General features: G+C 39.6%; 1 long non-coding RNA gene across 6 annotated transcripts in view; it reads left to right on the top strand.

Moving 5' to 3' along the window:
* Positions 1-20,133, top strand: part of LOC136100059 (uncharacterized) — a 296,518-nt gene that overhangs the window by 207,418 nt on the left and 68,967 nt on the right. For 5 of the 6 annotated variants that reach the window (XR_011738056.1, XR_011738054.1, XR_011738057.1 and 2 more), the window contains exon 5: positions 15,204-15,316. The exons of the other annotated variant lie outside the window; for it this stretch is intronic. This is a non-coding gene — a long non-coding RNA (uncharacterized lncRNA). The remainder of the gene's footprint in view (positions 1-15,203; positions 15,317-20,133) is intronic. 6 annotated transcript variants of the gene reach the window in all.

The raw sequence follows: 20,133 nt of genomic DNA, 5'->3' as shown, positions 1-20,133 counted from the left end.
TTCTCTTGGTTGAAAGTTAAACTTAAAGGTAACTATTAAGTTTTTGCAATTGCAAGTGCTGTTCAGTGGAAAGATAAATAATATAATGTAGTTAATTGGTGTAATGACGTCTCATCAAATAATTAGGGTAAATGTGCAATCCAATTTTCTTATGTGCCACAACCTGCTTATCATGTACAGTGATGTATTTATAATGTGTAATGAAGTTATTAAGTTGTTGTGCATACTGAGTTAAAATTGAATAGGTGTTCACATCCTAAGTGCATCTACATTTAAAAGTTTAATATAGTGACTGCTTTTAGTTAAACTGCCTAAACATAAGTAATTAAAAACGGTGTATTAGTGTCACTGTAAGTGACAACACTTAGTTCACACACTGCCCTCGTAGTGATCCATCACCATCACTTGGATGTGATCACCTTGACCTCTGTGAAGCAGGAATGAAATCACCATTCTGGTGTTACGATAGTTTAGGTTAACCAACGTATTTTAGCTAATGTATTCAGGGCCACATTTCCTCGTGCTGCAAATGATGCCAGTTGTCTATCTGCAGCCAGGGAGGATGAGGGTGAAACGGTTGGCAGTGGGTCTGACCGATACCAGATTATCTGGAGATAAAATAAAAGAGAAGTGGGGTGCAACCCAAAATATTTAATAGATTTCTAATCTGTAAACCAGCCAAAAATGTTAGAAATTCAGCTTTTTTTTTTTTTTTCTAAAAATCGTATCCATTTACATATTTCTGTAAAACCTGCATTTCCATATCAATGGAGACCCTTACATTATGTGGTTGGATTTTTTCATTGATTTTTCTCTTTCGCTGTAATGCACATTTATTTCATGAACCTAATTTTCTTTGGAGTTAGTGGCAAATACTTCTCCACAAAAGCATATGAAGAAACCATTAGTCTGAAGACCTAAAGAGCCATTAGTTAAAGTATATAGAACTGCACTAATAAATAGATACCAGATCAATCTTTAGTGTAAACCACAAAAACATTCATAATGTAGGCTCAGTTTCAAAATTAATGGGTCTTGCATTGCTTTGTAAAAAAGCAATTAATAACCTGACTTTGATCAGCTTATCATAGGCATAAAACAGACTGGCACTGTAATAATGGAGAGTAGTAAAATCACAACTTTTGTTGGAAAGCTCTACATGTTTTAAGGATGAAAAATGGCCCAAGTGTGGAATCATGGTTGCACTGAAATGAATGGTAAAACTCGCTTTGCATTCAGGAGAGCAGAGTTAAACAGTATTGTGCTGGTGGTATACGTGTCGTTCCATAAAGCGCTATTATGAATGTTATATGATGACCTTTTTCAGTGAAATCAAACACAGAAAAACTAGATATGTACATATGCAGAGAGAAATGATTGTTATGTAATATCTGTCCTCTGTAAGTCTGCTTGGACAGAGCTGTTCAATTTTTAACCCTTAGTTCTGCACAATGTAGAATGGTGGTTCTTTTCCTAACCTTATCTAAACCTCTGTGCTTACAAACCCAGACTAGAAATTAGAAGGGAGCAGAGAATGAAGTGCACTATGTTTGCCTTTATTTTGGGGGGCTTAGTTTTCCAAAGTGTATGCCAGGCATGCTGTAATTAATCTTTTCTCTCCCTGACTCTCTGTAAAGCCAGTAGTTGCACACGAGTAATAAAAGATACTTATTTGACCACAACAAGCAGACAGTTATTTCTTGGAAAAAGAGACTTGCAGACAGATTTAGTCATTTCTTCAAAAAATACTTTGAGGGAGCAAGCCAGCTGAGCCCTTGATTGACAGTGCTCTATTTTCTCTCATCCTGATGAGTCTGGGTCAGTGGGTAGTCTGACCATCAGGTCAAATATGTATTAAGGGTGAAAACTGACAGAGAAGATGCTAAAAAAAGTGATTTACCAACTATGCATAGTCATTTTAAGCACCCTGGGTTGATAGTTATTTGTAATGGAATAGCTGTGGACAACAGGGCTGGGAAAACTGAGGTTCAGATTCACTGTGGTGGTAAAACACTGAAAGTAAATTGAACAGGAGGAGTTACCTCTCTTGGTTATTTTAGTGTTTTGATTTGTTTCATTTTGGTTTATTTTTGCCAGGCAAATAGCTAGTGCTATCTACCAACTTCTGACTCTGAATGAGCTCTTTATTTTCCTTCCCCTCGTTGATAATTCTTGAAATCCCCATCGAGATTATATCCACAGCCTTAACACAGCATCTCCTTAATGACAGAGGCTATGAACCAGTGTCTTAAAATCAGTGTATGGTGATATGGTTTCTTTTCATTCACTAGCATTTGCTATTTCTTTTTGAATGATTTTGGTACAACAGCAATTCATGATAAATGAGCAACTTCCATGTACTTCAGGATATGTTTCTTGGACCATTGCAGCCTTTCTTGTGAGGCACACCAAAGGGATTCTGACTCAATGTCTAATCAAGTATCCAACATACAGCTTTATATTTAAACATATGGCCCCATTCTGATATCCTTTGTGAATCTTCATGCTTGTGAAGCATAAAGCTGTCTTCTGCAGAAATGGTTTGCTAAGTCTAAGTTTACCTTTTCCTTGCCAGTTTCATAGGGGAGGGCCTGGCCTGACATCAGAGTTTGCTTTGAAACCGGACATTGATGTTGAGAGGTTTTAAAAGTATGTGCAGAACTTTGTGCAGCTTCGCTTTCTCTCTAAACTCCAGTCTTATGTTTCTATCAGAGGCTTTACAACAGAGCAGTATCTGTACTACCCGACATAAACCACCGTTCCTTTGATGGCACATGCAGAACCAGCTGAAGACAGGGGGATTACAGACTTCTTTGAAGACAGAACACACCACTACTTAGACAAGCAGTGCAATCTCAGAGAAAACAACACAATGTTTCGTTTTCATTCATCTCAAATAACATTGCTAGTTCTTGAAGTATTCCAGAAATCTCTTTCACTATACGATAAACCTTAGAAAGTTTTCCTACATGCCACCAGCCAGACTTAGCTTTTTTTTTTTGACAATTTGCAGATATCTATTTTCCTTTTATCTTTTTTTGGTGCTTTAACATCCCTAATTTCCTGCCTTTTAGGGATGAAGTGGGACACTTTGTGTAGCTATTATTGAATAAAAGGTTTCTGTAGTGCTATAATTTAATATTATTTGAGATTAGTTACATATGAAGACTGATACTAAAGGTAGCGAGAAGAAGAGTCACTGAAACAAAGTTACAAGGTTGCTTCTGGTGACTGTGCACATGACCTTCACGTGCATATCAGCTTTCATTAGGCTTCTGAAAAATACGAAGTTAGGTAAGAAATGCAACCTAGGATGTTTCAGAATAATAAAGAACAGTGACTTTCTTTAGAGGAGAAGGATATTCCATCACCTTCTCAGGAGTTAGTGAAGTGACAAAAATACCTCACTCCCAGCAATGACTGATATTTGTGTGCCAATGCAGCTCCCTATCAACAAGCAAGCGGTGATGATGCAGGATATATTGTAGGCATACCTCCTCACCCTTGTTTTCAGAATTGCCTCCAAGGGCATTCCTGCAGCTACACAAATGTACTCGATGCCAGTGACTGTGCTGTTATACTGCTTAGCGAAAAACTGGATGTGGCCTTTTGCCCTGTACTGTGCTGCTAAATGCTGTGTCCTTTCCTCACTCACGTACGCTAATTAGAATATAGCTGTCCCTTAGAAACAGGGCAATGCTTACAGAGCTCGAGGGGGAGATAATTTGATAACTTGTCAGGGTACAGGCTAAAAGAGAGATACTTCTTTCACACATAGATTTCTAATATTTTTTTTTCTTTTGGTTTTGATGAAACAGTATATTCACTGGTGTCATCACTACTAATTTGAATCTATCAAACCCAGTCAACGCTCTAGTTCCTTTTCTTATTTGTTAAGATGAAGACTTTGAAAACACAGAGAATGAGATCAGAGAGCTCTTTAGGTGATAGCCAGAATCTGTAACAAATGAAAAAAGCACGTAGTTCATCTGCCACTGAAGTTAATGGGATGTTGGTTCACAGACTTGAGAGGGAATGTGACAAGACCAGATATGTGAGGACAGAGGCATTAAAGTGAGGTTGATGTGGGCTGGGATGATTTTGCATGGGTTAAATAGGGCTGGTTTGGTACTTTATGCTCCCATAAGTTCTGATTGTACAGATGTGTATGTAAACCCAAACTGAAGCAGGAGAGCAGCCTCATGGATTTCAGTGGATAGATTTCTGTGAAGAAAGTCGAGAACCTACATTTTGGTAGGATCCAGAGCCTTATTTAGGATTCTGTTTGAAAAGCAAGCAAGCAAACTGTTATTAAGTCATCTGGTGCAATATTTCTAGAAAAATTTATTTGGTTGCAGATAGAATAAATATTTTGTTCACAATACCATCCAGGCTGGGATGTGCAAACACAGCCATCTTGTTGAGTTATGCTTTCAGGGATGTAGACATAAATAATAACAATTCAGCAAAGGTTTCAAAGCTCTTTACAAAGGCAGGAAAGTATTATCTTCATTTAGATGTGGAAAAAACTTCAGATGAGGTGCCCAAGGTCACAAAATAACTGTATTAGATTTAAACCATGAGCTTACTGGCAACCAAAATGGAAATGTAATAGTCCCTGTTCAATTGTAACTTGATTTTCATGTCCAGATTAATGTTTGGATTTAATAGGTAAGAAGGTCAAATCGTTCTAATGGAAACATTTTTAGTCAAATTCACCCTCTTCATCTAAGACTCATTTTTAATCACAATCTATAGCTCCACTAATTGTGCCACTGTGGTGTTCCATTAGCATGATTTCGTTACAGATTTTTGATGTTCTAGTTTATAGCTTTACTGCTGTTAGTTAAAGCACTGCTAATCTTTGGGCAAAAGCAACGGCGAGGTGGTGGTCTCAAATATTCCCCTCCATTTGGAAGCTGCTGGGATCTCCGGAGTGGTGTTACTGGCCTAGGCCAGAGTAACCTGTAGTACTTTACAACGCTGTGTAGGACTTTCTAATGCATCACTTTGAGATTGTCACCTTTTGTTCTCTCACCATCTCTTACTTCTTTGGAGCACCACATACTCAGAACAATAGCAAATATGACACTGACTCCACACCAAATGCAGGGCTGGAAGGGAAATAATTTCCTCTGATTACATTAATATTTTATTGGAAGCAGTATGACAAATTGGAGACTGATTGCAAACAGCAGACAATCACTGACTGTAGAGAATCCTGGCACTCCATTGGCACTTTAGATCCTTTAAGGAGCCATTCCAAATCTGCAGGAAAATAGTTCAAACATTTTAATTTTGTAATTTAAATTGCATCACTCACTTGACCAGATGTTTAGCTGATTGTAATTGTGAAAACACTGTGATATACTTAGTAAAGCCTTAGAAGACCTATGACTGTATATTATTAATAGACTTGTATGTTTTCCTTATAATTTTCATTACTAGTAGCTTATATCAAACTTATGAGAATATAACAGTTTCTCTGCAAATGCAAAAACAACTTAGCATGTCTCAATCAGATTCCTCTCCCAGAATCGCATTCAGAAAGACATTATTAATGACTTTATCATACATTCCTCTGAAATGCTTACCTTAATTATGGCATCTTGATTTAATATATGTAAATGCATTTTGTATCGGAAACCTTCACTATTTATAGAATGACTTTCACTGTTTTCTGAGATGCTGCAGTCAGTTCTTATTAGCAAAGTACAGCCTAATCCTCCAAGCCTCTACTCGCAGCTGCTCCCTGATGTAGCAACTCAGAAATGCTGGCAAATCAGGGTCCTGCAAACGCTTACAAATTTTCGAAGGGATTGGTTTGGATCAGTGTTACACCTCTGAAATTTTCAAGTGAATTGCCATTTCTATTGAAATGTGAATGAGGCAATCAGTGCTTTCCTTGGACTTAGCAATGGAATTTTGAAACTTGGATGAGAGGAAGAACCACGTGCCACTGTGCTGTGGAAATTCAGTTCATGTTTAAGTAAAGTGAGCCAATGAACCAAAAATCCCCAAACCAACATTCCTGAAGAGGTAGAGAGGCGCTAATATACACCAGAGCTTATAGGAGGTGGAAGTTTATAAACTATAGGTATGTTTTTCAGCTCTCAAAGACCTCAATGTGGCCAAATGTCTTCTGCCAGGAGCGCAGTGTAACATTTCAGGCTGGAGATTCAGTCAGAAACTGTGCGCCAAAAGAGCAGACACTTACAGTCCTAAAATTAAATTATTTTGTCTTTCGTGATACTTAAACAAAAGTACTGCTTTTGCTTGAATCTGGGGTAGTTTAAAAATTCTTATTATAGTGAAATGACATTTTCTATGGCTCATAGGCTCTACAAGAGGGGAATTCATATTGTTTCACCATAGTGGGTAGTAAAAATAAAAGACTAGGCACAGATAGAATATGTATTTTCGCACGTTTATTCTTGCAAAGTAAATGCTCGTAAATTTGTGCATTCTTCGGTAGGGCTGCTAAAAATTTTTGGTATGTCATTTTGGTGAAATTCTCCATCAGTGTCTCTGTTCTCTGCTGCCTAAACCAGCAAATGTTGTGTTTGTTTTTATACCCTCTTAAGGAAGCTTCAAGACTGTTGCAGTATTTCTCTGTATCAGATCCTTAAAGAATTTACTGGCAGGCCATATTTTCTACTCGATTTAATTCTTGGACATTTCAAATTATTTTCTGCTACTTTGATATGAAAAATAAAGATAATAATTGAAGATGGGACAGGTAAAAACTTAACACAAAAGATGAAAATATTTTATTTTTAAAATGCAAAGGTAAAATCAGACCGATTTTCTTTGCAATACAGAGATAGATAATCAAAACTCTGGCAGGAAGTAAGTGGAAAGTTTCTATGTTCACAAAGGGCCTAAAAGATATAAAGGGATAAGGAAGAATAAAAATTATTTGGATCAGATTTTAAACTTGATTGATTCACTGGTGGATCAAGAACCTAATCAGCTGTGGAGTAAATGCATTACTGTCACACTACTATTATATGTGCCCCTCCACAAATGTGAAATTTGTTACTTAATATGTGTTTCTGAATTCGCTTTGTTTTGCCCTGTTAGTTCAAAAGCCCTCTACTAACAACAAAAGGAAAAAACCAGATACACCAAAGTGCATAAAGGCCAATGGAGTATCTAGGAATGATGTATACCATACATACTATCACTCGTATCTGTAGAAACCAGCACTATCTGTTATAAAGTTTAGTAGTGCTAAACCTAAATCTAAATATTACCCACAGGAAATCTACAGTCATCTTAATCATTTGCTTGAATTATGCATGTGAGACGATGGTATCTACAAGCTCAACATAGATTATTGCTTAGGGACTAGTATAAATGTAACCGTGTTATTAGGGTAGATAAATTATACCCACAAGTACAATTACACGCATCCCCGTTTGCCAGGTTCACTCTTATTTCAGATGGTGGGCTTGGGGTTTCTGGAGACTGTAGGTTGCAGTTACAGTTATTCAAAGTCCCCACGTATCCTAGAAGTCTATTTAATAATAGATCCGAACAATAAGGATGGGTGTAAGGTATGGTCATTCATTATTCTTTCATGAACTGCCCTGGTTTCTTTTCTGCATAAGTATTTATTCTCATACAGCGAGAGACGGAAGCGTTACATCTGCACATGGAGACATACACGGAATACACACAGGGAATATATTTCACTGAGTATTCCTATTGACTGCAGGAGCTCTGTGGGACAAAACATAATGAATGATGGTGTAAGAGGCACAACTTTAATTATGAGATTCCACCAAACTGATTTCACCCCTCTCTACATACACTCACTTCATTCCTCCCTTGTCATTAATGTGTCACCACTTCTTGCAAAGGTATAGCAGTGCTAGATTTATCTGCCTAATGTATCTCAAATGTCAAAAATGCTACCTCAGCTCTTGAAAGGCAATTTCACTAACGCAGGCACTGCCAGGTTCACAACATTTTTGTGCTGGCGCACTGATTATTTCTTATTTGTCTGACATTAAGACTTGGAAGAGTCTCGCAGAAATCAAAGACCATCAGGTCTCAGACTGTACCCAGTACTGTCCAAGGCTCCTTCCTTTACCATTTGGTTGCCTTTTTAGTATGAATTGTCACAAAGTCAGAGGCAGAGGAGTACAGCGGGCACAGTGAATCAACGTGGCAATGTTTTAACAGCCAAGCCAAGGGATTCACAAGCACTGAAGAGGGGGGATTGCTTGAGCAAGTATTCATAACAGTCACCAACCACAAGCAGAGCAGAGCCAACAGGAGATGGGCTTTTAAATCATTGTAGATGAGCTACTAATAATTGTCTACATAGGTTGATGTGGGAAACTGCAGCGAGTCTGTGGAATCCTTGACAGAAAGTATGGGAGTAGAGATCAGCCTTGAAGATATTAAGGTTTACCCTTGAGAAGGATGGGAGTAAAGGAGTATCCGGAGATATGGAGTTGTACCCGTGAGAGAGAAGGGGATAGAAGAATAACATGGATGATAGCAAAATTAACCAATGAGATGTTAGTGCTGTAACTTGTAACCAATAGTGAAAAGACACATGAACTGGTAGAATTGTATAAAAATGCACTTGTAGCAATAAATGGTATCTATTACTTTCATGGAAGAACTTGGTCCATGTCGTTTGTCTGTCTCAACCGCGACGGGTTGACTGTTGCAGCCCGTTTAGGGTTGTGCTTGACCTCTGGTGTTTGATTTTGTGGCTTTTTACTGCCACAAAGTTTTAAGTTTTCTTACTTCTCATGGATTAAAAACTGTCTGGCATTAATTACGGCTGGCGGTTTTGTGTTGAAGTCGTGGGTTTGGCAGTGTTAAAAAAAAAAAAAAACAACATAGAAAAACAAACGACGGCAAAAAACCACCAACAAAACAAAAAGCAAACAAAATATCATTTCAGGGTGAAATTGGGGTGGACTGCCTGCCATTCTCCCTGGGCTTGCTCTCAATGGCAATGCCTCAGCAAGCTCTGAGACGATGAACCTACACAGTAGACCACAGAGGATTGTTTTCATGGAAACTCAGTTTAATATCCTGTCAGTTTTGTTTATTATTTTAATGGAGTAGACCTTATTCTGTAGCCACAAACTTCACATTGTATTTGCAATTTTACTATTATTTGAAAGTTAATGGGATTTGCTCCAGCTGCCCCTTGGCAGAACACAGGAAAACTGCTGTTAAGTGCCATTGCCCCCAGATGCCAACAGGGTCTTCAGCCTTGCTCTTCTTCCAGCCCCAAACCATCCTCACTGTAAAGCAGGGCAATACATCTTCAAAATAAGTAGGTTCTATAGGGCACGTGTTGCTAACCTGAAAACTGATCAGCATCGAATCCAAATGAATGGAGATAGAGACATGCATTTAAAAATTCTTCATTCTCCCCTTTTGTTCACCCAGACAGAATGTAAACTTATAATGTGAAGTCGTGCTTGTTATTTTAAGCTACCCCATATCTTGGAACTCGCTCTTACACCAGCAATTTCCTATCATTTAAAAGGAGTCATCTCAAAAGCTGTATCATTCTCCAGGTCTGCTGAGAAAGTATGTTTGCACCAGGAATGTGTGAATACATAAGCAAAAACGCACTGAGATAAGAATCCTCACTGCGATAGGTGGTCAGTAGTTTTGTCAAAAGTGATGTGACACTTCTCGTGTGCTTTTCCTGGGTTATTGTTTGGTGAGTCTTTGATCAGGAAAGAGAGTTCATACTAGATCATTTATGGGATTGTTTACACTGTGAGACAGCAGTAGCAGAGTATAATTTGCAAGCCATAGAAATGTCTTTGCATGAATTAGTGGTCAAATAAGCAAGATTTGTACGAATTAGCTCACGAAGAATTCACAAAGAAAAACAGAGGCCAACTGGATCTATTAAATGCCCCATCGCAAGTGGTTCACCCTACTCTAGTGTTTATGATTTCAGTGCTGCGTTGTTAATTTCTTATTAAATCTGTGGTTTTATTTCTGGGAAACTAATCTCCATTACTAGGCACATACATGTCTGGAGTTGACTACATTTCTCTCGGCAGAAGGTGGCTCTCTGGGGTTTTTCTGGGGGGGGAGAAAGGAGGAGCAGGAAATGCTGGGAATGCAACTTTCATCACTGCCTCTTTTCCTATAGGGTTGATAAAAGTCATTAGTTACGGCATGTTAACGTAACATGATTGAATTATAGCATGCTGTACTGCTCTAACTTATTTATTAAGCCACATCAAATTAGATAATGGGAAAACATTTCAGTCTGGTGGAAATGTTATCATGTTGCCTAATGCTGCGCGAGGTGCCAGAGCCCCTGTTCTGCTGTGGCCTCGGGTGTCAGGGCAAGGAGGTGACTGACGTGAGCCCTCAGCAACCACCTCCTCACTCAGTCTTTCTTCCTGCCAGGGGGGTCTCCTGGCTTTTCGGCTCTGCCTCTGCTCTGGAGCTTGGTGTGTGCCTGGTTATCCGTCGCAGGCTCCCAGCCGGCAATTGCCCATTGTCGGTGCTGGGTGACCCCACTTGCAGCCATGGGGTTCAGCCTGTCATCAGGAGGGAGCTGTGTGGTGAAGGGTGTGCTGAGGGTCTGCGGGCTCACTGAGAGCAAGAGGAGGAAGGAGAAGGGGTTCTGGATTCAGTCATCCCAAATGGCTTGTGGAAAGCCACAAGTTACTGCAGAACTCGCTGGCAGAAGGCAGCGAAGCCCTGGGGGGAAGACGTGGAGGAAACAGTGACAGTGGTGGGTCTTTGATGGGCTTGCGAGCTCATCAGCCCATTGGCTGCTTCAAAGGTCGTGTTATTAAGGTGTTGAGGACAGCTGACACAAACCTCTGCCACCCTTCAAAGTTTGCTTGTAAAACCACAAATCAGCCCTGTCTTTTTCGCTGCGTGTAAGAGCAACAGATCTCACACATTTCCGCTCCATTTTCCACAGAAACCAAGTGCGTCCCATTAAACTCAGTGAAAACTGTAACTAGGTGTCTTGACAGGACGTGTTAGAAATACAGCTTATTTTTCCCTTTCAGCCCTCCTCAAATACACAGAAGGTTTATAGATAATATTTTCCTTTAGCCTAAAGCATCTTTTTTAGAAGCAACTGGCTCTCTTGTGGCTCTTCATCAGTGTCATGTCAAGCTGAAATGTGTGCAGAGCAGACCAGGAGTGCTTTCTAACCCACTTTGTATAGGTTTAAATGTATGTATTATGCAGGGCAATAGGGGATCAGACTCAGTGGAGTAACTTCAGAAATAATTGAAAGCAGGACTTGTTCCTGGTATTCGTAAATAGTAGCAATAACTCTTCTCATTTCACACACTACTTGAGCTTTTCATGTTCTTCTGTGGCCAGGACTGAGAAGTGAAATCCTTTCAGATCTCTTGTAATTTAGCAGAAAGCTTTAAGAGGTAAATCAGAGATAAAGAGGAATAATTAACTTTTTCAGAAGTCATTTTCAGCCAGGAGAATTTAAGTCTTGCTTTTGATCTTTCAAATTAACCGTGAACTTTGCATTCTTTTTATGTTGTATATTATAATTACATAAAATTATGCGGTATAATATATAAGAAGTAAAACTGTGCTATAGACAAAATGAAGTGTGGCAAGTGTTTTGGAGTAGATACAAACAAGTAAACATGAAGCACATGAAATCTAATCAAGAAAATAACAATTTCAAAATAAAAACATTAGCTGCTAGCGAATCATAATAAATCACATCAGTTGTGCGGAGCAATAATATTGGATTAAATTATATAGTGGTGAGAAGAACAACACACCAAGTGCAAATAATTAATTCTCTCTCTTTCAAACATTTATTCTGGTTTGTAGTTGTAGGTGTAGGAACTAGTTTCCCCTACCAGGACTGAGAAAAGGAGCGTTTGCAGGTGGGAGATGCGACATACAGTGCAGGATTTGGGCACCGTACTTACCTGCACAGGGTCCATCCGTGTGCGCTCAGTTACCTGAACATTGCACAGGAACAACAGCACTGAGGTTACATTGAATTAAAGGTGATGTACGGGCAACAGAAATGGGAAAAATTTCCTGTTATTTATCCCAGACCTTTTCCCTACATCCTTAGCCTCAGCTGAGATTGTTGGGCTCCCTCTGCTTTGTGTTTTCTTAGAGATCATCGTGGTTCAAGCCAAGCTTGTGGTTCTGTTGGCAATACCATATTGACCAGTCATATCAGAGTGCTGGGGGAACTCTCATACTCTCACTGTTTGGCCTTTTTTTTCTGCTTTCTCCCTGCCTCGAATCCCACAGGCTCTTTTATATATACCTCCTTCAATACATATATTCCTAGTGTGCATTAGCTGCTGAAACAACTGCGGCCACAACAATTGCAATGCGAAACAATGCCCGGGACTGGCAAAATGTCACACATCTGCCTTTGCAAATGAGCCACTATCAGACCTTTAAAAGAGCTCTTTTGATCCATTGTAATGCACAAATTACAGTTGTTGTCACATCTTATTACTATTATCTTGTGGAAGATTGAAATGTTTTGCTCTCTGATATCAAATTCCTAATAATTTACCTGCCTGAGACACAAAGGAAGAAATTGGGTAAAATGCTAGTGTTTTTGTGGAGTTGCTCAGTATTCCCAGAATGGTATTTAATACACTGTGCTACAGTGATGCATTTTGGAAGATTCAATGTATATATTTCCAGGGCCAATAATATGATGTAGTTTTCATCTAAAGCCCTCATGGCACCTGGGAACAACCTGATGGAGATGACAGACAATAGAGTTCTTTGTCATTCAGCTAAGCACAGATCAACAGGATGGCTGGGATATTTTCAGCGGGGTGGGTTGGGGCTGTGCTATTTGCAAAACAAGTTGTTAGATGCAGTCCTGCTCAGCCAGTAGTAAAGGTGACACAAATGGCAGCGAGTCCTGGCTGGTGGCAGCGGTATGGGATTGCTCCCTGGAGGACAGAACGGCCCCTGGGGTCAATGGTGTGCTGTGCTAGCAAAATGGGGATTTTGCAACATTTTATAACAAAACAAATATTAATCCCTTGGTTGTTTCAATCCTCCAGTCTGTCAAACAAGAAAGTAAAAGGAAAAATCCTTACCGTGGAGCTGAAGCTTGGTCAGCAGGGGAGCAACTTTTACATGGCTCAAAAGCAGCATCCTTATAGCTGCACCAGCTGGAAGCAGTCTGTCTAGGATTACCTGAACAAAAAGGCCTCGGAGGAAGCTTCTTGGTCATCCCTTCCATATATTTCAAGGAAAATGCTTCATATATAGCATGTTCGCTTGGACTGCTTTGGCAGCTGCAGGCAGGACATGTAACGGTGTGCAGAGGACTTTGCTTCCACAGGCGCAAAAAGTCCGTTCAAGGGCAGGGAGTGGAAGGAAAACTACTGGAGTGATGGGAACAGCACAAAATAACAATCAGGATTTTTGTCTAGGCAACTATTTCTAGAGAGTATCTGAATATAAATTACACCGTCCAAAATTAATAGACTCCTCAACCACTTTAGTTTATTAACATTCTTGGCAGTTCCCCAGAAGTCGAAGTAAGTTTGGTGAATTGCATTGTTCTTATTAGCTGGAGAGAATACCCCCTAAGCATTTTTATTGTCCTTTTAATGTCTGAATTTGAGAATAGTATGGCTGTAAAATGAATTATAATGATGTGCTAAACTGGAGTAATCTCAGTCATTTTATTAAGTGCTTTGTGAATGAAATGGAGATTGCTGGTGCTGTATATTATTTGAATATACTCCCAGTGCTTCTACAGAACATGTGTGCAGCTCCTCAAGAAATGAGGATGCAAACCATATGGTATAGCCCAGGATGCCAGAGTGGATATTTAACCTCCTAGTGATAACAGAGACATGTTACAGCAGTGTCTCCCAAAACACAGAGAAAATCTTCTATAGTTTCATTGTATGTTATTTCTTATGTTAAAATCATGTGCCAGTAAGTCTAGCGATTAAGTAATTGTTGCCAAAGAACAGTGGTCTCACTCTGCCTCCTCTATTCCCTGTCCATGTATTATTTTCTTGCACATCCACATATTCCTTCCCATGGCTCCCAAAGAAAAGACCATTTCCTTTGAGGTGAATTTTTATGCTTTGATAAAGCTCCTGTGATTTTACTTCTATATATTTTTCTCTGTAATTAATGGTAGGACAGTACTTTTAGCAAGTTTTTTTATGTACAGAAATGTTAATATCTTAAAATGGGAGAAAGCAGTTTTCATTTTGAAATTCAGTTGAGGCTTTTCAGTTTTATTTTTCACAGTGTACCAAGAAGCCATGGTTTTAGGAATATGTAGTGCTATGGTTCTACAGGATCTCTTATTTCTATTATTCATGAACAGAATTGCAGGTTCTGTGGGGGAAGACATATTTTGAGCAGTTATTTGCTGAGCTTGGGTCACAATGTGTCGGCCGGTGGGACAGAGGGTGAAGCAACTGCAGGAGCAGGTGTTGGAGTGAGACCAGGAGGTGCAGAACCACCTTTCCTCTGCGCTGCCGAAGGAAGGGAGTTTAATGGCAGGTTTGCTCTGTAGTTCTCCACACAGTCCAGCACATTTGATGGCAACCTGAAAATGTACTAGCTCAGGCCCCATGTTTATTGATCCTCTTTAATGTAATAACGTGGTAATGCTCAACATTAAGGACATCTCTGGCAAACAGGTACTTAGAATTTAGCACAAAACTTTCATTAGTACTGAATTCTCAAATGCTGTGCTTCCTATTTTCTTTTTTTTCTTTTTCTTTTCTTTTTTTTTTTTTTTTTTTGGCAAACATTTAAATACTACTTTCTATTTTCTATTTTCTCCTCAGTTTAGAAATCTGATTGTAACACAAGGATAAACGCATGTTTTGCATTACAGGCATACAGGCTGACACCGGGATAATTAACACAGCACAAGGGATAATGTACAGATTTTTTCAGTTACCTTCGAATCTGTAGAAAGATAGTGTTCTTCCATTGCTTTTCACAGTTCTGTAATCACTTTTCAATCAGTTCTAATTGTACGCAAAATCAAAGTGTAAACCGCAGAATCAATACCTTAGAAACAAAAGGTATCTAAAAATCACTGAGCCTGGAAGATCCTAAAAAGAAGCAAAAGACACTTCTACATATTCATGAGGTTTTACAGAAATGAATATCAGAGTGATGAAAAGTATATTTGAGTGTAAAATGCCCACGTTCATTAATCTCTTTTCAAAAATTCACAGGGCAGCACATCAGCATATCAGCTTTTTGGGAACGCGGTTAAAGGGAGCAGCTCTTCTGCCTCTGAGGCCATCCATGCTTGCTCTTTGATGGGTGTGAGACAGATGCTGCTCAGGTAGGATTCATCACACGATCATATTTAGAGCTCTGTCAAGTCCATGATAACTAGGGAAAATTGATAGGGTTTGTGTTTTGTTGGAATTTTTTTCTTTATTCTCTCTTTCTCACTTTCTCTCTCTCTAAGGGGTAGATGTTCTGTTTCATTTCTTGATTGAAAAAACTCTCACCCTATCATCACTGTGAAGAGTTTAACTTCACTATAGACTTTTAGACCATATTGGAGGTTCCAGAACTGGAGGGTCATCTGTTTTGTTTTTTTTTTTTTCCTAAGGAAAAAAAAGGCAATTCCCAGCAATCTGCTGAAATTTATTAGATTTCTTGTGATAACAAGGCCATCGGCTGCTGCTCTGGATGCCATGGAAACAGGCATTGCTGCAAACAGGGGAAACCACTTTCAACTCATTCCTATTTCAGAAAAAGAAAAGAAAATAGGTTTTTGTGGGATGACTTGTTTAAAGGACTTTGCCCCTGTCTTTTAGCAGAGCATGTGACCATCGCCCTGGCAGAGGGACTGAGAGGTGTCCCGGGCTGATGGGCGGCTGCAAGAGGTGCAGTGCTGGCGATACTTTGGGGCGATCTTTGAGCTTCTGGGCTCTTTATTTATAAGAGACCCAAGTATGAAGTAGTAGAGGGTATTTTTAAATTAAGCACTAATCTCATCAGAGATTGCTCTCATGGTTGAAGCATTGCACTTCTGGAAATCTGTCTTAAATGCCTGGTTTGGCAGGGAGCTGTGCCAAGGCTGCTCGGGCTGGCTTTTCACCCACCGTGTCTGCGGCTCATGGGACACTTTGCTCAGGTGGCAAAGGAGCCACATCGTGCAGAGGTTGCTGCTTCCAGCCTTCGGACTGTGGCCGCTCCTCTGGGCTTGCTTACAGTGCGTTCAAACAGGGATATTTAAAATATGTTTCAGAATGACACTGTGAATAGTGACAGACACCTCTGAAGTCCTTTCAGACTCAGGAAAGAGAAGTGTAATAGCTATACAATGGCACCGTTATTGCTAATTATAAATAAATGGGCAAATATGAAATTAAACATGCTTAGAGAGAAGTTTAGCACCTATTCATGCTTCTCTAGTAGTGGCAGACATTTGTGTTTTCTTTTTCTGTTCACAGCATATGAACAAACTGAACAGGTTAATGCATTGTGTGGCACGTTTGGTCCTATTTGACATGGCCTATTTCGCAATGCTGGCACATACAAAACTATGTCTATTAGTGGCAGGGAATAAAGCAGACATGGGTGGTTCATACATCCTTCACCTTCTCCATTGAAATTTTGAGCTCTGGGCAACCTTGTTAAATGATACGGCTGTTTATACAGCCCAGCTAGCACAGAGTGAAAGGCAAGGGAGATTTCTCTAATTCTACCTTCATTCTTCCTCCATGATGCAGCTTGGACTGCAGTTTGGGCTTCTTGGATCTACATATCTTGGGCCAAACCAGTCAATTCCTAATGATCTTTTATAGGAGATGAGGAGGAGGCAGGGGAGTGTTTTAATAGGCACTGATTAGTTGCGCTCTTGCAGAGCTGGTCATTTTAACAGTGCTAAGATGTAAGAACCCTGAGAACAGTGCCAGAAGATCTGAATGAAAGTTGCTTGTGCTATTATTATTGTTATTTCTTAATTTAAAAATAGGTAAAATGGACTGGGAAACTTCCAGAGAATGATTTTTTCTGAGTCCCATTTGTTTGTGATTTAGCAGATTTCTTGGTTGATGTAGCCAGGCTTATCCCAAAGGCCTGGAAGGTGCCTATTGCCACAAAGGGGGAGGGGTAGAAAAACACCGACATCGCCATGAGCTCTTGCATTTGTTTCTGTACTCAGATATCCCAAATTTTACATCTTTTTATGTGTTTCAGTGCTACCCTCCTCTCCCTGTTCTTAGTAAACATCATAACGAGTAATTTCTCACTCCAAAAATAATTGATGGGAATCAGCGTAATGGTTTTATCATTTGAAGCATGGTAAATGTGTTGTGCAGCAATGTTGCTCAGAGAGCGTTTGTTAGTATTGTTGTCATAGAGATCCTATGATTGCTGCAATAAATGTATAAGAATCCATCAAACAATTTAAGTGGTAAGCTTGATACCTCAAATATAACAGCTGCAGATTTCCATTTTAAGTTTCCTCAGCTTTCTTTGCTGGGTAGGAGGTGGGGGTTTTCCCTCAAAACTCAGAGAATGAAATTAGAAAGGTTAGAAAGTGAGATTTTTATGAGACCTTGCAGGACACCAGTCATCTTAAAATATTGTGGAGCTGATAATGATCACATATCTATATGAGAGCTCTGAAAAATTCCAGATTTCTCTCTGAACTGCACACATATTGTTGTTCTTTGTGTTATTCAGTAATATAGTAATTTGTTTTGCTTAAGCTGATGTTTTTCCAATTTCTTTACATTCGATTCATATTGTTTCTGTGCTTTTGTGAAGATGAAGCCAAGGAGACAGATCGTCTGGAGCAACACATCCTTGCGCTCCATGCTTTATCCATTTATTTCTATTTGCAGTGATTTTCAAGGTATATTGGAAAATAATTTAAATAAATCGGCACATAGAACTGTATTACAAACCTTGAAGAAAACCTAAATAACATTGGCAGGTAATAGAAAAATACTTTTCAAACTATTACACGTCTGTCAAGATGCACATTGTAGGGTCTTCAGCTGATTAGCAGCTTTCTGGCCCAGTGGAAATCAATTGCACAGAAAACCTTGAAAGCAAATCATTGGAGGTAATGTGTAGAAAATCTTATCATTTTGAGAATATGGAGAGAGTTTCTGGAGCACACTAGTATTTACTCATAACTGCCAAGGCTGGTTGCTTAATTACACGTTTGCCCTGCCAAGTCTAGATGGTTGTAGGAATAAAGATGTGGGTTCACTGTGTTGTAATGAGAGACTGACTCTGTCTTCTTTGGTTTTCTGTCAAATGCAGTGTTTCCTTAACCAAACAAATGAGGTAGGAAGCAACATGCTTAAATATCTACTTGGTACCTGGTGCTGAAGTACCTCTGGGGTAGAAGAAAAAGCTGTGATCACTTTTCTCTGGCTGCAAAAGCTGAAAAGGAGAAAAAGAAATCCCTGCAGTGAGGAAGCTTCTTGCTGCAATATCCAGTTGACATGTTATTTTTCAGCTGAGGCAGAATTTAGGCGTTTATTCTATGCTCCATCAACTACATGCATAGCACAGATGGACAGACAAATTAAAATAGGCTCCTGTCAGCCTTAACTGGAAGGCAGCAAAGTCCACTGTGAGATTTCTTTGTCCCGTGATGGGAATCCTAAACCTGATTGCCACAACAAAGCCTGACCAGCACCTCTGTACGTACAGGGCAGCTCCTTTTGGAACTAAGGCTGGTACACAGTATGTGTGGCCCTTTCCTACTTAGTGGACCACTAAGAGAAAATAGAAAAATAGTCACAAGCTCTTGCTGTAACTTGCAGAGCTCTTTGCTGTCTGACACAGTTTGCATCAAGTTTAAATTTAGGAGCGCAGGTGGCAATTCAGGAAATAGATCAGGAGAAGCTGATAAAGCCAGAGACTCTTGTTTCTTGTAAACATGTGATTACCAAACCTGGTGGGCTAAATCATGCTTATCTGGGGGGAGGAAGAGCATGGATGGAGGACAGGGCCTCTGCGGAAACTGGTTTGCTCCCGCATTGGTTGGTATGCTGTGTGTATCATATGATGCAGCTGCAGACACACAACTCATTGCTACACATCTCTTCATGTTAGAGAAGGGCAAGTTCTTCACTTAGCTGTAGTTAAAAATTGAGTTTCATCTACTCCATTCTGTGAATATGAAATAAACAAACTCTGGTTTTGTGGTTAGGGGATGTATTTTGTTGCAAGGAGTTCGAGGGAGTTATTTCCTTAGTTCTTTCTTGTTTCTGTCTTTTCACTAGCAGGGACTGAGGCCACAGTAACAGGATGGCCAGGAAGAAAGAGCACTGAGTCCTCAGATTATTTCCATAGGAAATAAAAATTCCCCTGTAGAGGTTTGGCAGGGAAAACTGCTTTTCTCTTTGTTTCTTAGTGTGAGGATTGCAAGAATGACAACAACGGGGGAAATGATGCAGTTTTCCTGCTGTATATTACAACGCTGTCATCCAGGAGGTGCAGTCAAGCTCTGCTTTGGGGATTTATGCTGTCACGTGAAGCGTTTGCTAGATCTCTTTCAATTTGCTCTTTGCGCCTGGAGCTGTGTTACTCTACTCTGGTTTTTAAGACAAAGCACAAGAAATGTGCTCCAGCACCTGCACTCAAGGCAAAATCTTGAAGGGTGAGCAGAAGCAGCCGCAGCTCAGCCCTCGACGCAGTTTAATGGGTTCTGGGTTGCTGCGGTTTCCCTGTATGGATGCACTTTTTTACCAAGTGCCATTCAGCTGCAGAATATTTTAGAAGACTGACCAAAGGACTTGATAAAAGCAGAAACTGGGATATCTGCACACACACCTGGCCACAAGTTTAATCACACCAGATGAAAGCTTTTTTACAAAAAATCTGAATAGTTGCCTTTTTTCTTCTCTTGTTTTCTTTCTTTTTGGCATTTCTCCCATCAGAAGGCCTTGTTTTGGAAGTGAGTTGTTTATCTCACCATGACAGTTCTCTGGCTACTTGATATGTTGGCACTTTTATGACATTTTGAAACTCCATTAGATTGTTTCATTTTATTCCTGCAAACTCAAGTGTGCAGTTGCAGGAAGGAGCAAAATACTTGCCTTTCTCTTTTGAAATCTTCTTTACCTAACTCGCATCACAGAATGTTAACCTTCCAATAATCTCATTAAGTTTTGACATGAT

Source organism: Patagioenas fasciata, chromosome 3 (assembly GCF_037038585.1).
Source record: "Patagioenas fasciata isolate bPatFas1 chromosome 3, bPatFas1.hap1, whole genome shotgun sequence".
Taxonomy (NCBI): Eukaryota; Metazoa; Chordata; class Aves; order Columbiformes; family Columbidae; genus Patagioenas; species Patagioenas fasciata.
Note: the sequence above shows the minus strand (reverse complement) of the source record. Positions and strands in the feature narration are given on the sequence as shown.